General features: G+C 44.9%; 1 protein-coding gene across 1 annotated transcript in view; it reads right to left on the bottom strand.

Annotated features, from left to right (window-relative positions):
* The window catches only part of pak1 (p21 protein (Cdc42/Rac)-activated kinase 1), a 77544-nt gene extending 74080 nt beyond the window's left edge, over positions 1-3464 (bottom strand). Inside the window, exon 1 of the mRNA XM_030743909.1 lies at positions 3312-3464. The gene's annotated coding sequence lies outside the window, so the exon portion shown is untranslated. The remainder of the gene's footprint in view (positions 1-3311) is intronic.
* Between the last annotated feature and the right edge of the window lie 14537 nt (positions 3465-18001).

Below are 18001 nucleotides of genomic sequence, written 5' to 3'. Positions count from 1 at the left end.
CCTAACACACACTGTAAATACTGTACACAGGTGTTCTTGTAGGCTTATTATGTTGGCTTTGTTTCATTTTGCTTAGACGATGATGTTAAAGACGGATGTGCTGATTAGCTGACTTCATCGGTAGTTTCAATAATACTGCGTCATTTTCATTTCAGGGAGTATTTTTTATGCAGTGAGGCCTTCTATGAGGCAAAGCAGTACATAAACATCTCATTTACAAACTTTAATTATGAGACTGAACCAAAAACGGGAATTATGGGCTTCAAAGCTTTCTGCACATTAGCTCCTGGTAGAGTACGAGGCTCGTATTGTAGGTCAGCAGGTCTAATTCACTCAGAGCCACACAAACTGTCTCTTGGGTTAAAATAACTTCAGTGGCAGGTGTGACACACACACACACACACACACACACACACACACACAGTCCTGTGTGTCCTAAAGAGGCCGAGCCCAAAGCCACAGGAGCCAAATGGCTCATTAAGTCCTCCCGGCCTTCCTCGCTCCCGTCAGGCTGTCGAGGTGTCAAAGCAAAGGCGGGGTGGCCTCGTGCTTCACGCGGGGCCATAAAACACTCCTTCACACACACCCCTGTATCCATGGCAATCGCTATGTCACCATCACCCCTTCAACCGTAATGCAGTTCATCAGTTTCCTTTCACTTATCCAGGAGCACTTTCACACCACCACACTCTGACTTATATTTGGCTCCACGGCTCTGTTATGGGCCCCGCCTCTTTTTCACATGCATACATGGAAAGCCAGAGAGAGCAGCAACAGCACCGAGCAACACCAGCCTCAGCTACGTGGCATTTATGCCGATGGCCACTGTGTCAGGCCATTACAAAGTCCTAACATCACAGCACCCGCCTCCCAATCAGCCATGCTTTCCATCTTTCATGATGTGTGGGATGTTATTGAGAAGGAGGTGCTCTGAGTACGAGACAGCGCCACGCCGGCAGCATTATTCCTCTTTGGTTCTGCTGGGTTTACAGGACTTCTCTGTGCTCCTATTGGCTGTCCTCACAGGAGTCAGACCCCCTAAAACTTTACCATGCTGGTTTTTCTGTCACAGTATCATGACATGACGCCCCTCTGCAGCTTCAGGTTTCATCATTATAGCCAAGCATCTGCTGCCGAGGCTGAAAAATAAAGCCACGATGCAGTGCTAAAAACTGCAGTTCCTCTAAAGGCCACTCGAGGCTGCAAAAGTGAGTTGGTGCAAAGACTCCAGAGTTAAAATGTCCACGTTTACACCTAACGGGGTTCTCTTTAGAACTTATGCATCTGGATTTGGCTGAGGCCTGAAGTTGTGGGTCCTGACACGGATGCAGCCAGGGACCATCTGCTAGGCTTCACCTCTGCTAATGGAGGCACAGAAATGGGCCTCATGGCTGTGCTGGTGCTGGAGCCTTATCGGGCTCAGCGTGCGGTCCGACCAGCCTGTGCTCCCACTGAGGCAAGTAAAAGCCTCGCATTTTATTAGTTACTTAGCACTGAGTGCTGGATAACCGTGTCTGTGTATCTGCACAGTTTATAGATGCAGCTCCTTAAGGCCTGTACTCACCCAGCCTGTTGGGTTTTTGGGGAATATTTCGTTCTTCAAGCACACTGTGAAAAACATGAAGTTGACATCAAACGATGATGGCCTGATGTTTCTAAACGAGAAGGAAGAAGAAGAGATTCCGGGTTCATCCGGTCCTCGTGAGAAAGCAGCAGCAGGGGGAATCATGGTTCGGTCCTGGAGTTGATGCTGCATCACGTTCATATTTCAGGATCTCAGGGGGCAGTTTGAGCTGGGACCAAATGAAAGTTAGAGCTCCTGTCTGTCTGTAATCAGTGAAATTAGCCGTGAGCCCCCTCCTCCAAAGTCATCAAGAGTCAGTGAAGTCTCCAGGAACAGGAGCGGCGCTCTGATTCCTGCTGAGGGACAGAAGGGACGCTGTCCTCCACCAAAGCCACAGCAGCTGATTACGTTACACTCTCTAGCTGTGAAAACTTGCCTCTAATTGAATATTTTTCCCCAAACAAAAGCAGAAAAACATTCATTTCAGTGAGAAAAGAGAAGAATATTTTCTTGTAAACTTGCAGGTTTTTTTCTCATAAATTTGGCTGGGGGTGCACGCTGCCTCGCATGCTGCACCCCCACGACCCCAAACTGGAAAAGCAGTTCATTAAACGGATGCAGAGATGGGTTTGACAGTTTTTTCTAATAAATTTACAACTTTAATCTTTAGGTTTTTCTCTGCATTTTACAGCCTCTCACTCAGACACTTCATGCTTTTTCCTTTTAAACCCTCAGTGACACAAAGACCGTCACACCCACGCTCCCTTATTGGTGTGGGGTCACCACAGCAGATGGATCTGTATGTCTGATTCGTGCTCGGGGTGGACCAGTCAAAGGTACAAGTCCTCTCACAGTCAGTGTAACATCAGGAAAAAGGCGGTTTCCTGTATAATTTGTGGAAAGATCCATGCGTGAATCAATGGGAAAACCAGTTTCACACCTGGAGAGAGACAGATGTGAAACCCACAGAGATCCGGACACACCGACAGTCCAACGACGTGTGAACTCGTCCGTACAGTAAGGTGTGCCTGAGCGCTCCGGAGTGGGGGGGTTGATTTGATTTCAATGGTTCAGTATTTTATACATTTAATTAAAAATCATCATCACACTACAGCCATGTTTCATCTAACTTCTGCCGTCTGAAAGTGTGCAGAATTATGATAATAATAGTATTTAATGCTCAACATGTGTTGCACCGCTGCTCTCACTGATAATCATCCTCAGCTCCAACACATCAGTGATGGTAAATGCTCCAGTCCGCACGCTGTCATTCAGTTATTGAACTATCTTCAGAGAAACTTTTGTTACATCTGCATTTGTGCGCATCAAGCCGAAAACCTGTTTTTCTCCCCTGTATTTATTTCTGATGATATATTCGGATTTCTCGTGGGTCCCCCCCCTGCCTTGTTCTTGGTCTCCACATGTGCCACCCCACGAAAAAAAAAAAAAAAAAAAAAAAACCTGGAAACGCCCCTGCCGGTGTAATAAAATAATAAACACACCACCCACTCAGGCTATTAAAGCTGTGCTCTAAAGTGGGCTTTGTGCGGGTTTCATGGGCCTGCGGGGTCCGGAGCGTTGTTACGGAGGTGCGGTGGAGAGAATAAGGAGATCACAGCGTGCTCCCAGCCCACAGCACCCATTAACCCCTTCTATTCTCACGCAAATGAGCTCCCTGCGCACCATGCCCGGCTGAGAATGGAGATGCGGGGCTAATTTACAGATAAAAGTCCGAAGGTTCACTCACCGCTGGCTTGGTCGCAAATGTAAATCCCACAATGCCTGGGTGGTAATTTCCGACACCGGGACAGCGCGTCTCCTGCAGTGGGAAAACTCTGCTCCCCTGACGGCTCAGCCCCGCAGCGCTCGCTCTCCCTGCTGGATCGCTTTTTAACAGTAAACTTGCCGAACCCAGGCTATTGTTAGCGAGGCACAGAGAAGGCTGCTGCACAGAAACACCCGCCCCCTGGAACGCTATTGGCTGCTGCTCAGCCTCTCTCGCCTTCGATTGGCTGATCCAGATGTCCGTTAAACTCTGGGGCGGGTCGCAGCTCGCCGGTTCAGAGCGCGATGTGGTGCATTCAGGAGCGCTCACAAAGAAGTTCGAAATTCTAGCTTTCATCGGGCGCTGGCTCCCAGTGTTGCTTTCACGTGTAAATCTGCCAGCAGATTATGGAGGCAAAAAGACTGGGAATTTATTAAACCGTGATTAATTAATCATTGATCATTTAACGTGAGATCTGATCATTAAGACAAGGAAGCAGATGATAAAAATGTAAGCAACATCCCTTTATCTATAAATCACATTTAAACACAAGTACCTGCGTGCGTTTCCCCTCATGAAGATATTGTTTTGCATTTTTCACTGAGCTACATACATTCTGCTTATTTAAGATATTTCTTATAATCTTTTGCCTTAATTTTAAATTCTCTAACACAATTTCACAACTTTAGTGTTATCGTAGATGAAAAATTATCTTGAGAACCATTATAATAATAATAAAAAAATTAACAGGAGAATCACAGTTAAAACAATTATTTAATGATACAGGCACGCAGGGGTAAACAGCACAGTAAACAATGAACATGCTCGTGAACTGAACCTGAAGGGAGGAAAGCAAATGAAAGGAAGCTGGAAGCTGTGAGAAGAAAATAAATTACAGTAAAAAACAGTGTTATCATTTATTAGAAAGAAGCATGAACGAATGAATCTCAATATCAGTCACACTTAATCAAATATATTAAATAAGTCAGGTTATTGTGTTCAGATGAAGAATGAGATGGCGCCATCTCGTGGTGAGAGAGAGCTGGCTCAATACTTATAAACGTAATCGGAGGATTTCCTGTTCTGGAAAGTTTTAAAAAAGGACAAAAAAGCAGAGGTGGGAAGTAACGAAGTACAAATACTTCGTTACTGTACTTAAGTAGATTTTTCAGGTATCTGTACTTTACTTAAGTATTTATTTTTCTGACTACTTTTTACTTTTACTCCCTACATTTTTACACAAGTATCTGTACTTTCTACTTCTTACATTTTCAAACAGACTCGTTACTTTTTAACACGTCAGAGAGAAGTTTGCATTTCCGGTCAGTGCGCCTTCAAACATAAAACGATCTGAGCCTAAATGGAGGAATAGTAATATATAAGAGACAATCGTACTGGCGTATCCTCCATCATCGGGGCTTATCTCGTACAAAGGGATTAAATACGCAAACCCATATAATTAATGTCTCATTTATAGCGCTATAATCGGGCCGGACCGAGTCCGTAAGTTGCGCTGCGGCACATAAACAGCTTAGCTAGCGCTACTGAAGAGGAGCGAGCATAAAGGGAGTAACGTGTGGCAGGTAAATGCAACGTTTCTAAATGCTCAACAAATATCAGCAAACACACAAAGTGTGTGCAGTTTGTCACACAGTGTGTCTGCTAGCTAAAAGAAGAGCTGCTGTATTTCAGGGAGAGCAAAGAGAGAGAAGTTCACTCAGAGATGGAGAAAGAGGACAGGAGAGGAAGAAGAGAGGTTAGATTTAAAGGTAAGGACTGGAAAATAAACTGAAGTATGCTGACGTTGTGTAATTCAAAGATTCTATGAAAATGCTGCAGTTTAGTGTTTAATAAATAGGTTAGTTTGTTGTACTGTATTTACAGTAAAGCTCTGTGTTGGACTGGAGCACAGTGTTTGTGTTGATGGTCAGAGTTACAGGTTACATCAGTGCAGCAGAGATGAGTTTGAATCAAAGCTGCTGATGCTGAGATTCATTCACTGAATCCAACATTTCTACAGCCTGTATGCTGTCAGTGTAGGGGATGGAGATCCGCTCAGAGAGCTGTGAAATACTGGGTTACATCTTTGTGAGTTCAGTTCATCCACACAGAGCAGTAAACCTCAGAGCAGCAGCAGCAGGTCAGCTGATCACAGCCTGCACACCAACATCATTTACTGCAGCTCACAGTAGAAAGTTGTGATTCTTCTCCCCATGCAGAGCCACTACAGCTGATCTTAGGGTTCCTCCACCTTCTGAATCCCACTGTAACCCCTGAGTATCCTCATGTTGGTGTTTAGGTGGAGACACAGTCACCCTCTACTATGGAGGACACAGAGAACAGAGCTGTGTTTAAATTCCCTTTCACAGTTTGTGTCCTACATAACAGATTCAAGCTGAGTGCATTCATTAGGATTTAAATTTAGATTGGAATAACATTTGTATTCTCATGTACTATTTTATATTATTACAATAATATATAATGAGGTTCGGTTTGTTTTACACAAAAATAGCAGGTAGAAACGTCCTCCAAAGAACTACTTTTACTTTCTTACTTTGAGTACATTTCAGAGCCTGTACTTTTTTACTTTTACTTAAGTAGAGAAGTTGAACCAGTACTTCGACTTTTACTAAAGTATTTTTTAACATAAGTACTTGTACTTCTACTTAAGTACAGAATGTCAGTACTTTTGCCACCTCTGCAAAAAAGTCACAAAATTTGATGGAACTGCACCTTTAATTTGGTTTCTGAGTTTTCGGTGGGTGCAGCACTGATGGGAAAACGCACTCATCCTCTCTGAAGGACGTTTGTGTTACATTTCCTGCTGTCATCATAAACATTTGCTGCCGAAGGAAGCCAGGGCTGATGGGAGCTCCTTAGAGGACACAGGTACCCCCGCCTGGCTGACTGAGGGGTGGAAGATGTTTGTGACCAAATCTTTCAGTCGATCAGCACAGGACTTCAAGGATTCAAGGATTCATTATTGTCATTCACATTACATTTGTATGCAGTGGAACGAAATCCTGTTCTCAGGTCCCAGTGATGCCTGTGTAACAGTTATGACATTCAAGTAATTAAAAAAATAAATATAAATACAAGTAACAATAATATAAAGAAAAAATACACACAAATATAAATACAATATGTTCTAACCACTAATAAATACTAAAAATAAAAATGGCAGTTTAGGATGTGGAGTGACGATAGAGACTCGTGGTGCCACAGCAGTGACTTGTGCAAATGACAGCAGCAGTATGTGTATGCAGAGGTTTGCAAGAGCAGTACAGCTACATCAGAGTTCAGCAGTCTCACAGCTTCAGGGAAGAAGCTGCTCCTCAGTCTGGTGGTCCTGCTCTTGATGCTCCTCAGCCTCCTGCCTGAGGGGAGGGGGACAAAGAGTGTGTGTGCTGGGTGTGTGGGGTCCTTCATGATGCAGGTGGCCCTTTTCCTGCATCTGGAGGTGTAGATGTCGGTGGTGGTGGAGAAGCTGACTCCAGCAGTCCTCTGTGCATCCTTCACCACCCTCTGCAGAGCTTTCTTCTCCGCTGCAGAGCAGCTTCTGTGAGACACAGTGATGAAGGCGCCCCGGACGCTCTCCACCACACATCTGTAGGATGAGGAGAGGACTGAGCTGCTGAGTCCAGCGCGCCTCAGCCTCCTGAGGAAGCAGAGGTGCTGGTGTGCCTTCCTGACCAGAGTGGAAGTGTTGTTGCCCCAGGTGAGGTCGTTACTCAGGTGTACACCTAAGTACCTGTACCTGGGGACCACTTCCACCGCAGATCCTCCAGTGTTTAGTCAAGTCAAGTCAAGTTTATTTATAAAGCACATTTAAAACAACGACGTTGACCAAAGTGCTGTACAAGATCTGTAACCCCAAGGACTATACTAAATAAAAATAAAAATATATACATAAATAAATAAAATAAAAATAAATAAATAAAAACATTAAGAACAATAAATAACATAAGAAAATTAAAAATTAAAACGTTTAAAACAAGTACCATAAAATACCATAAAACAATCATCTAAAAGGAGGTAGCACTGCAGCCAAATGCCAAGGAAAAGAAATGTGTTTTTAATAGAGATTTAAATGTGTGTATCGTCTGAGCTGTGCGGATATGGAGAGGTAGATCGTTCCATAGCTTTGGTGCTGCTGCTGCAAAAGCTCGATCACCTCTCTGTTTTAGTCTGGTTTTAGGCCTCTGTAAGAGCAGCTGGTTCAATGACCTCAGAGCTCTTACAGGGGTGTGACAGTGAAGCAGCTCAGACAGATACAAAGGTGCCAGTCCGTTTAAGGCTTTAAAAGTAAGCAATAAAATCTTAAAATCGATTCTAAAACGGACAGGGAGCCAGTGAAGGGATGACAGGACTGGGGTAATGTGTTCATGCTTTTTTAAACCGGTTAAAAGACGAGCTGCCGCATTCTGGACTACCTGCAGGCGGCACACAGATGATTGATCTATGCCAAAGTACAGAGAATTACAGTAGTCCAGGCGGGAAGTAATAAAAGCATGAATAACTTTTTCCAGGTCCTGCTGCGGGAGATAAGGTTTTACCTTGGCAATGACTCTGAGTTGGTAAAAACTGATTTTGGTAACAGCACTTACTTGCTTCTCCATTTTAAAACTACTATCTAAAATGACACCCAGATTTTTCACAGCATCACGACAGTGAGGAGCCAAATGACTCGGAGTGCCAGAGGAGTAGCTTGAGGGGTCAAATTTACCAAAGCATATGACCTCGGTTTTGCTTTCATTAAGATTTAGGAAATTGTTTCTCATCCAGGACTTGATGTCACTTAGACAGTTCAGCAGGGGTTCCCATGGATCTCTGCTGTTCAGTTTGATGGGCATATATACCTGGATGTCGTCAGCAAAACAGTGGAAACAAATATTATGTTTCCTAAAAATCGACCCTAGAGGCAACATATACAATGAGAAAAGAATTGGGCCCAGAATGGACCCCTGAGGCACTCCACAAGAAAGCTTTGCTGTGGTAGAAAAACAGTTTCCTAGATGGACAGAGAAACTTCTATCAGTAAGATATGATCTGAACCAAGTCAGAACCGTGCCTTTAATGCCAATTTCATGTTCTAGGCGGGATAGAAGGATCTCGTGGTCCACAGTGTCAAAGGCAGCTGACAGGTCTAGAAGTACTAAAACTGCAGGACTACCAGAGTCCACAGTTAAAAGTAGATCGTTAAAAACTCTTAAAAGAGCCGTCTCTGTGCTGTGACGCATTCTAAAACCTGACTGAAACTTTTCCCACATTCCATGTTCACTTAAAAATGCTTGAAGTTGCTTAAAAACAACTTTTTCAAGAACCTTGGATAAAAATGGTAATTTAGAAATTGGTCTGTAATTTGAAAGAACATCAGGGTCAAGGTTCTTCTTCTTGATTAGAGGCTGTACAACTGCATGTTTAAAGGCAGCTGGAACACAACCAGATGCAAGCGCACTGTTAATCAGAGCGAGGATAGTTGGTCCCACTGAATCAAAAGCCTCTTTAAAAAGGCGAGATGGAACACAGTCTGTGGGAGAGTTTACAGGTCTCATATTTTGAATCACCTCCTTTAGTGTGGAGAGTGTGACAGGCTCAAACTGCTCAAAGACAGCTCTGCTGGGAGGAGGTGCAGATGAGCCTGTTTCAGCCTGAGGTGATGAAGGCCTGAGGGCAGAAATTTTTTCCACAAAAAATTTCTTAAAGTTTTCGCACAGTGCAGGACAGACCTTCGCTTGGTTCACATTACAGCGAGGATCAGCGAGTGAATTAAAAACACTAAAAAGAAAATGAGGCCTGTGACTGTTACTTGAAACAATGTTAGAGAAATAAGCAGACTTTGCATATTTTACTGCTTTCTGGTATTTCAATAAACAGTTACGCAGGATCTCTAAGGAGACATGGAGCTTATCCTTTTTCCACCTTCTCTCAGCGCGTCTGCACTCACGTCTGAGAGCGCGGGTTGTCTCATCCAGCCAGGGCTGGGAGGAAGGTTTGGTGCGTTTGGTTGTAAAAGGGGCAATACAGTCCAGTACAGCAGTGCAAGCAGATATAAAAGAGTTAGTGAAGTCCTCGGTATTCAGGCTCAAGCAAAAATCCAAATTGCTTAAGTCAGAGTTTTTAAAAGCAGCTGCAAAATCAGCAGCGCATGAAGAGTTAACCAAGCGCACACGACGTGTAGAGGATACTCTATTTATCCCAGAGCTGGGGAGCGCTGCTGTAAATAAAACAGGAAAATGGTCCGATATACCACAGTCACGTATCCCTGTGATGCAGACTCTAAGTCCGTAAGACAACACCAGATCCAGTGTGTGACCTTTTACATGAGTGGGACCACACACGAGTTGTGTTAAGTTAAAAGAGTCAATAAGCGAGGCAAATTCTTTGACCAGTGGACCACTCTCACAACACACATGAATATTAAAGTCGCCAACAATTAAAATACGGTCATATTTTAGTATGAGACCCGTCAGCAAGTCAGCAAAGTCACCGATGAAGTCCTTCGTGCACTTCGGTGGTCGGTAAATCACCGCGCAGAGCACCGAGGGGGAAGAGTTTATCTCCAACAGCTGCAGTTCAAAGCTGGCGTACAGGTCTGCCGAGACCTGACGACAGCGAAAACTGCATTTAAATATTGAAGCAAGTCCTCCACCTTTTCCAGAGATCCGCGGGGAGCTGAAGAAAGAACAGCCGGGAGGTAAAAGTTCGGAAAAAGGTGCAGACTCACCAGCATGAAGCCACGTCTCAGTCACAAACATAAAATCCAACTGCTGTGCGATGAAAAAGTCATTGAGAAGGAAAGTTTTGTTGGCTAACGATCTAGCATTTAGTAGGGCCATTCGGATGTCCAGATCCTTGTTAGCTGAGGCCGGGGCCCGCTTCAACAGGCGAAGGTTAGCATGGTTTACGCCGCCTCCACGATCCCGCATCCTGCGCCAGGACGAGGGACGCCGAGTCTCCAGGATGACAGGTGGGACAATCGGCCTGATCCAGCGACGCCCGAAATCCACAGGCAGCCCAACAGCCTTGAGGCGGCAAAGACCACCATCCAGGGGGTAATGAACAGACAAACCTAGGAGTCTCAGGTAAGTTTTGACCCGCACCGCGATACCTCCCCGCTTTCCGCGTCTCCTCTGGCGTTTGTTGGGGACCGGAGCACTGGGCAGCCGGCGCAAATACTCAGGTACATCCGATAGGTGTGGAGGAAAAATCGTTGAGTTTTTCTTTACAGTATATGCTGGTACCAAAACAAACTGGAGGTTTAGAAGTGTCTGCCGATGGTAGGTGATCAAAGCGGAGACATCTGGGCAGATGACTACCAGGAACAGAGCGACAGCAAACAATACACAGAACAGCTGACGGCAGGCCGTACACAGTGGCGCCATCTTGGTTTCGTTTAGGGGAGGAGGGGGTGTCTCACTCTTCTGAAGTCCACGATCATCTCCTTTGTTTTTGTCACACTGATGTTCTCTCTGCACCAACCCTCCAGGTGTTCCACCTCCTGCCTGTAGCCGGACTCATTGTTTTTAGCGAAGCATCCAACCACTGCTGTGTCATCTGCAAACTTCACAATATGACAGCCTGGGTGTTTTGCTGAGCAGTCATATATGAGCAGGGTGAAGAGGAGAAGGCTCAGCACACAGCGCTGGGGGGGCCAGTGCTGATGGGGGAGGAGGAGACGTTGTGGATCCTCACAGATTGCGGCCTGTTCATCAGGAAGTCCGGGACCCAGTTGCAGAGGGAGGAGCTCAGTCCAAGTGTGAACAGTTTGTGCACCAGGTTCTGTGGAACGATGGTGTTGAAGGCTGATGTGAAGTCCACAAAGAGCACACGGACACAGGAGTCCTTACACTCCAGGTGGGTGAGGGCGGTGTGAACCACAGAGGAGATGGTGTCCTCCGTGGACCAGTTCTTTCGGTACGCATACTGGTGCGGGTCCACAGTGACACCGATGGTGTGCTTGATGTGGGCCATACCCAGTCTCTGAAAGCACTTCATGACTATCAGGGTGAGAGCTACTGGCTGATAGTCACTCAGGCCGGTCACTGTGGAGCTTCAGAACCCGCCCGGGGATGATGTCGGGCCCTGCAGCTTTCCATGGGTTAGTGCTAATGAGGGTCATCACTGCAGCTGTGGAAAATCAGTCCTGAGTCTTTTTTACACTGTGATTTAAAGGAAGAAATATTTTCCAGACAATCTGATTCAAAGCAGTCACACTCATTTTTATATTGTATATGAAACTAAACTCTCTCAGTGGTTAGCTCTGCTGCCTCACAGTGAGAGGGTCCTCTCACTGTACTTTGCCTAAAATAGATCATAATCCTGCTCACCCAGTGGGATTGGAAAGTGTGAACACAGCAGCCAAGCAGTCATCGGCTGTAACACCAACACTGCAGGAAGTGAAACAATATTTAAAAGGCAGACGACACTCTCCATCAGCCTGTGAGGATGAACTGTCCCAGAGTTTTGGTGAGAGGTATCAACAAACAATTTCAGGCAGATTTGTTGGATATACGTGAATATTCATCAGATGATGACAGTGTGAAGTACTTGCTAACATGTATAGGTGTATTTTCTAAGTATGCATGGGTTAGATGTAAAACAAAGTGAGGAGCAGCTGTAGCATCAGCTTTAGAGGCTATTCTGAGTGAGGGACGTGTACCCCTTAAACTTCAGACGGAGGAACTGAGGTCTGTGACCCCCACTTTCACAGGGTGATGGACCGACACCGGGGTCGCTGAACGTTTTAACAGAAGTTTGAAGAGCCTACGTGGAAATACTTGATGTCTGCCAGCTCACAAAGATACTGTATGTAAATGTCATAGATCTATCAGAATGGCCCCGTTGATGGAAACAGTGATAATGAGACGTCAGTGTTTAAAACACCGGACAAGATGAAAGCCCAGCAGGTGACCAGTCTTAGATTCAAGGTGAGGTCACGGTAAGAATATCAAAGGGTGTGAACAATCTTACAGGGACGAGATTTTTACCCTAAAACAACGTCTAGGAAGAATCCCGCCTGTGTGCAGACTCATGATCTTACAGGAAGTCAAAGGAACATTTTATGAGCCGGAGATACAACAAGTGATACTTTAATGTTTAAAGGTCATCTAGCTGAAATACTGGGACTTAATGCTGATACTAAGATACCTCGAGTGCCCCCCCCATCCAGCAGACATACTGGGGGAAGATACATCCTTCATTTATAGTGACAGTGTGGATTATCAGCTGGTGGGCGACTCCCACTCCTGTAATGTATAAATGTGGTCAGCGAGCAGCGTTTCATCCCCATTCTTACTATTGAAGCAGTGCACTACACCCCCGTCTCCACACCTGTCACTGAAGACGACCAAAACTAATTTATGCCGTTCCCATGATAAAGAGATTGAAACTTCTCTTCAGACCTGTGAGACATTAAAAAAACGATGCGCACGCCTTCTGTTCAGGATAAGAACAGATGCCTCAGTTATTACATTAACCAGGGCGGTGGTGATACGCCGGGTTTTATAGGCACCAGTGTACAATATGGTACTGGATTAAGACGGATCTGTGGTGGTCTAGTCAGGTTTGTTACACAGCTGCTAAAGAGGGGGTTTAATATTGCTGAGCCTCCTCTGAAATCAGCAGCCACACTGAGTGATGCACTACCAGACCGAGGACCAACAGGTCACATTGTCTCTCCGCTGAAACATAAAGCATCCTCCAAAAGTGCCATCAAAACAATTCTATTTCCATAGGAGGGAATAATCAGGGGCAGGTGGAGAGGAAACAGGTGAATTGTGGGATTAATCGTCCTGATTGATGTGATTTATAAAGATGACTTTTGTCTCATGGATGGTCAGAATGCACACCGGCTTAAGACTGTGTCAGCCAGTCTGTCAAAAAGGTGACAGTCTCCACAACACTAATGTCACACACCCCACAGACAGGAGGCCCTACACTCCCCCTGCTGGGACCCGTCTGAATATAAGATGACCTGTTCCTCAGAATGATTCCTCAGCTCATCACTGTGGGGTCTGTTGTTCATGGGGCATACACAGGTAAACACAAAACCCTTTTAATTTTGAGAACTGGCACACAGTTTGTGTGTCTGTGTGTGTGCTGGGGGTCACTCATACCCTGCTAAATCTTCCAGAGAGGGCAGCATCTCAGAGTATAACCAGATGATGCAGACCACAGGGCGTCACCTGAAAAACCATCACTGGCTATAACCCGTGATGATGTCATCGTTGGTTACACTTTGTTCTGCTTCAACCTGATGGAGGACATTTGGGGAGTGTATCATTAAAATGTAAGACTGGAGCGTGCAATAAACCTTGTTACCGTTTCTGATTCAGTTATTGAAATAAACAGAAGGCGTCAACATGAACTGCAGAATTAACCGGTGATGTTAAATGAATTATTAAGGGGACATATTTTCTGGGTTTCTCTGTGTGATCAGCTCAGACCCGTCTTCCTTACCTGGGGGAGTGTTCTATATCACAAAGATAAGAAAGGGATATTTGACAGGTTCAGAGTATCCTCAACAACCTGTGTGTCAGCAAAAAGGGGTACTATAATATGATTAATATGTATGGAGCTAATCGTGCTTGTGATGCTATGGTTTGTCGTTTTGTTACAACGTGGACACTGATGTTATATAACAGTGACAAACATAATGAGTCATATTTATTAAGACCACGCAGTATAAAAATCCTTTAGCAGTGATACAAAAATGTACAAAAAATCCTTATGCAGTAATGAAAAAATAAAGTACATTAAATATGAAAACAATTGTAAGAAAAACGGTAATGAGAAAAAGATCTTAGCATTAAGAAAAACAACCATCTTAACACTAATAAGAAAATCCAATAAAGAAAATAAATGTACATTATCTCAATCACTAATAAGAAAAATAAATCTTAACAGTAAAAAGAAACAACATTAAATCAGTGCTGCTCTGCCTTGATTTTTTGGATAAATAAGCATTTTCTACCTGATTGTGAATCATCACCATTAAAGTCATGACTGTTTTTATATAAGCCAACAACCCCCCCCCCCCCCCACACACACACACACACACACACACACACGTGTGTTAGGAAAGGCAGATAATGGCACTTTTAAACCTGTCATGTTTTTAAATCAGTCCCTCCTGTGACATCATCACGTTTATCACGTTTGATGGTCTCAGCGTTCGCGTCAGCATCTGTGTTCTGATTTGAATCCTTTCAGTCGTTCATGGCTGATAATTCTGGAGTTTGGCGTTTAAGGCACTGAGTGTCACCTTTGCATTTTACCTGTTTGGGTGATAAGCAGAACATTTTGGGCCTCCAGACATAAACTGTGATGGATTCCCCACTCTCCCCACTTCCACATTCACTAGTGAAACGGTCTCAGTGATTGAATCGGTGTCACAATATAGAAGACGCTGCTGCAGCTTGTCATACAGCATGAGCCTAGCGTGAGCCGTGGCCCCGACAAACATGTTCACATCGCTCACATGTGCCGCTCTGCCATCATCGTGATGCCACTGCACCATAGCAACGTCCTCAGAGATGAAACACACCCACTCACCGCGTAATGATGGCTTAACATGAGCTGGGTGAAACGTGCGGGCTCCCATTAACTCACAAGCTGCCACGTTGGACCTCATGCTGAAGCGACCCCAGAGGGAGTTCAACAGAAGCTTGTTCCAACTCCTGACTGCTTTGACTGCACACACACACACTTCAATGTGTTGTAACACAACTTGAAAACCCACAGATCAAAGTTTGCTTCATGATTTCCATTTTCAAATCTGGTCTCAAAATCGTAGATTATGTTTCTCATGAGGAACGTCTTTTTCAATAGGCTGAATAAAACACTGATGCTCCGAGACACACGCGTGAGGAGAGGCAGAGATGGACTCGGCAGATTTTGGTGTCGGGGGAGCCCGGAGCGAGGCATGGAGCTGTGGCTGTGGTTCAAAGTGGAGTTGGGCCCGGTGCAGGTGTGGCTTCCAGTGGGACACCCTGGGTGAGAGGACCGGTTGCTGCAGTGGGACTGGAATGTGTGCATGATGTATAGCTGGACTGCAATGATACCCCTGTTCTTAGTTTGTGCTGCCTTTGCCCAGTGTTCATTTTATTGTCAATAAACTGCATGTTTTGACTGATTCTTGGTGAAGTGTACTCAGTGGCTGCCACCTATTTTTGTGTTTGGAGCTGCTCTTCACCCAATTTAATTGAACTACTCCACCTCCCCTTCCTCATAAACATCATCACTACTCTCAGTGAAGGGAAGATTATCCCTCACAGCAGCAGCAGGAGGAGGCAGCACAGTTGGACCAGCAGTAGCATCACAAAAATCAAACAGGTCACAAGATGAGAGAGAAGGACCTTCACTCCACACACAGCTGAAGATAGACTACTATCAAACATCATTAGCAGGAGGAGAAGGGAAACGAGGGCTGCTAAAATCTAAATCAACCAGATCACCAACAGTTGAAGCCACAGCGTGAGGATTACTCACATCCTTTGTGTAAATTAAACAGATGAGATTAAACCACTGTTTCTGATAGTGTTCTTCCTTCCTCGATGATGATGATGATGATGATGATGATGATGATGATTATGATGATAATATCTATTCTAAGGTCTTGATTAGAATCACTGAACTTTTGGTCAGTCGGAGAGCGATCTTTAACTCCTCACGTGTTGTTTGATGATGCTTATGTTTAGCATCAATTTGTCTCAAAATTTCTGCTTTTGTATCAGAAGAAGTGTGATCAGCTCTTTGTCAGACATTTCTTCATAAGTGGAGGGATTGTGGGTAATGCATCATTGTTACAAGAATCACTGACTTGTGTTCCATGAAAAGAAAAAAAAAAAATACTGTGGACATCACCTTTTAGTGTCGGGCTGTCGTACAGGACATATGATCTTCACCTGTTATTTCCCCATCTTTTAATCCCCGTCTTGTATTCATGAAAAGTCACGGCTTCATTCTGTTCCCTTTTGGCTGTGGCATGGTTGTTGGGCCTGCAGCTATACCAATAACATATGTATTTGTATCACATTTGGTTTTTTTTTTTTTTTTCATTTTTGGCCACAGCAGCTTTCCATGACAGTGGAGAGAGACAGGAAATGGGGGAACGATACAGGGGAAGACACGCGGGCAAATCGGCGCCAGGCCGGGACGCGAACCCGCGCCGCAACGCGGCGTGTGTATGTGGTCGCCGGCTTCACCACTAAGCCACCCAGGTGCCCCAGTATCACATTTGATTTAATCAGATATTGTGCATCAACATTCACTTACTGTGCACCCTGGTGCTCTCACTCCTGCCTGTCTGCTGTCTGAGTGGAAGCTCTGTGTAGCCAGGTGAACATGTGTCTGCACAACAATATAAATAACACAACAGACTCAAGTTATGCTTCTAAAATTCAGTTTTAAATACATTGTGTTTGTTTCCAGGATTCCTGCTTCCTGATGCAGTGACTCTGACACGTGGAAAAAAAGAAACAGAAGATGAAACATTGTCTCTTGTAACCAGTTCAGAAAGCCAAACGGTGTTACTTACAGAGGGAAAGTTCTGAGATGGCCCGGTGCCGGCACACATGGGCAGAAGAGCCGATATGAGCTGAGGCTGCACAGGGCGTGCACCGTGTGCAAACCCCAGTGGGTCAGCAGACTGGAGCTGCCGACTTTGCCGTTGCGAGTGACACTTCCTCCTGCATGAAGCTTGCTGACATGGCAGCAAAGAGGAGTCAGCTGATGGAGAGGTGTGAGAGAGGGAAAAAGAGCTGCCGGGTTGGAGGAGTGGGGACGAAAAACATTCCCTGACAGGGCTGCCCATCCCGAACAGCTCATATTGGAGAGTCAGTATTTGCCGTGAAGACTCTTGCAACTGGTTGGAGAAGGCTGGAAACTCTAAGATCCAGGGCTTGGAGGAGAGACAGTCCTCAAGGAAAATAAATAGTAGTAGCCTCCTATGTTTATCCTTGGTGTGGAATGCGTGCTGGACATATTCCTTAACCTTCACAATGATTTCCTTGAGCTCCTCAGAGGAAAAACTTGAGACTGGGTCCACTGCATGGGCACGTCACACTGTCATGTAACACTGTGTGGGAGGCAGAATATGACCCCAATATGCAGACTCCAGAGAGAGGATTGGAACTCAAAATGCAGTTTTAATGCTGGGACACATTAAACAAACAGGGAGCAGACTAGGAATAAAACACTAAGAGGATACTAACTACAAGGAAGAACTTCAGGAACCACACAGCAAGGAGCGCTAACAACAATGCAGCACAGAGCAGAAGAAACAGAGACTCTATATACACAAGGCACAATGAGGGAAGTGAGACGGCTGGGAGAACAGGTGAGCAAAACGGCATTAATGAGGCAAGGGGAAGCAAAACCAAACACAACACACAGGGAGCAGGAGACTAGGAAAATAAAACAGGAAGTATAACTAAACGGGGAAGGAACAGGCACGACCTAAATACACGGGACTTGACATGAGGGAGAAATAAACAGGCACTGGAACACAGGGACAGGGGAAACAAGGAGAGCAAAGGAAACAGGAATCCTTACAATAACTGTAACTAAGAACAGGACTCAAAACATGATGAACTGAGACTCAAAATCCATAGAGAAACTCAGAACACAGAGGAACATCAATGATAACAGAACTTAAGAACCAGAACACA

This window comes from Archocentrus centrarchus, chromosome 13 (assembly GCF_007364275.1).
Source record: "Archocentrus centrarchus isolate MPI-CPG fArcCen1 chromosome 13, fArcCen1, whole genome shotgun sequence".
Lineage (NCBI taxonomy): Eukaryota > Metazoa > Chordata > Actinopteri > Cichliformes > Cichlidae > Archocentrus > Archocentrus centrarchus.
Note: the sequence above shows the minus strand (reverse complement) of the source record. Positions and strands in the feature narration are given on the sequence as shown.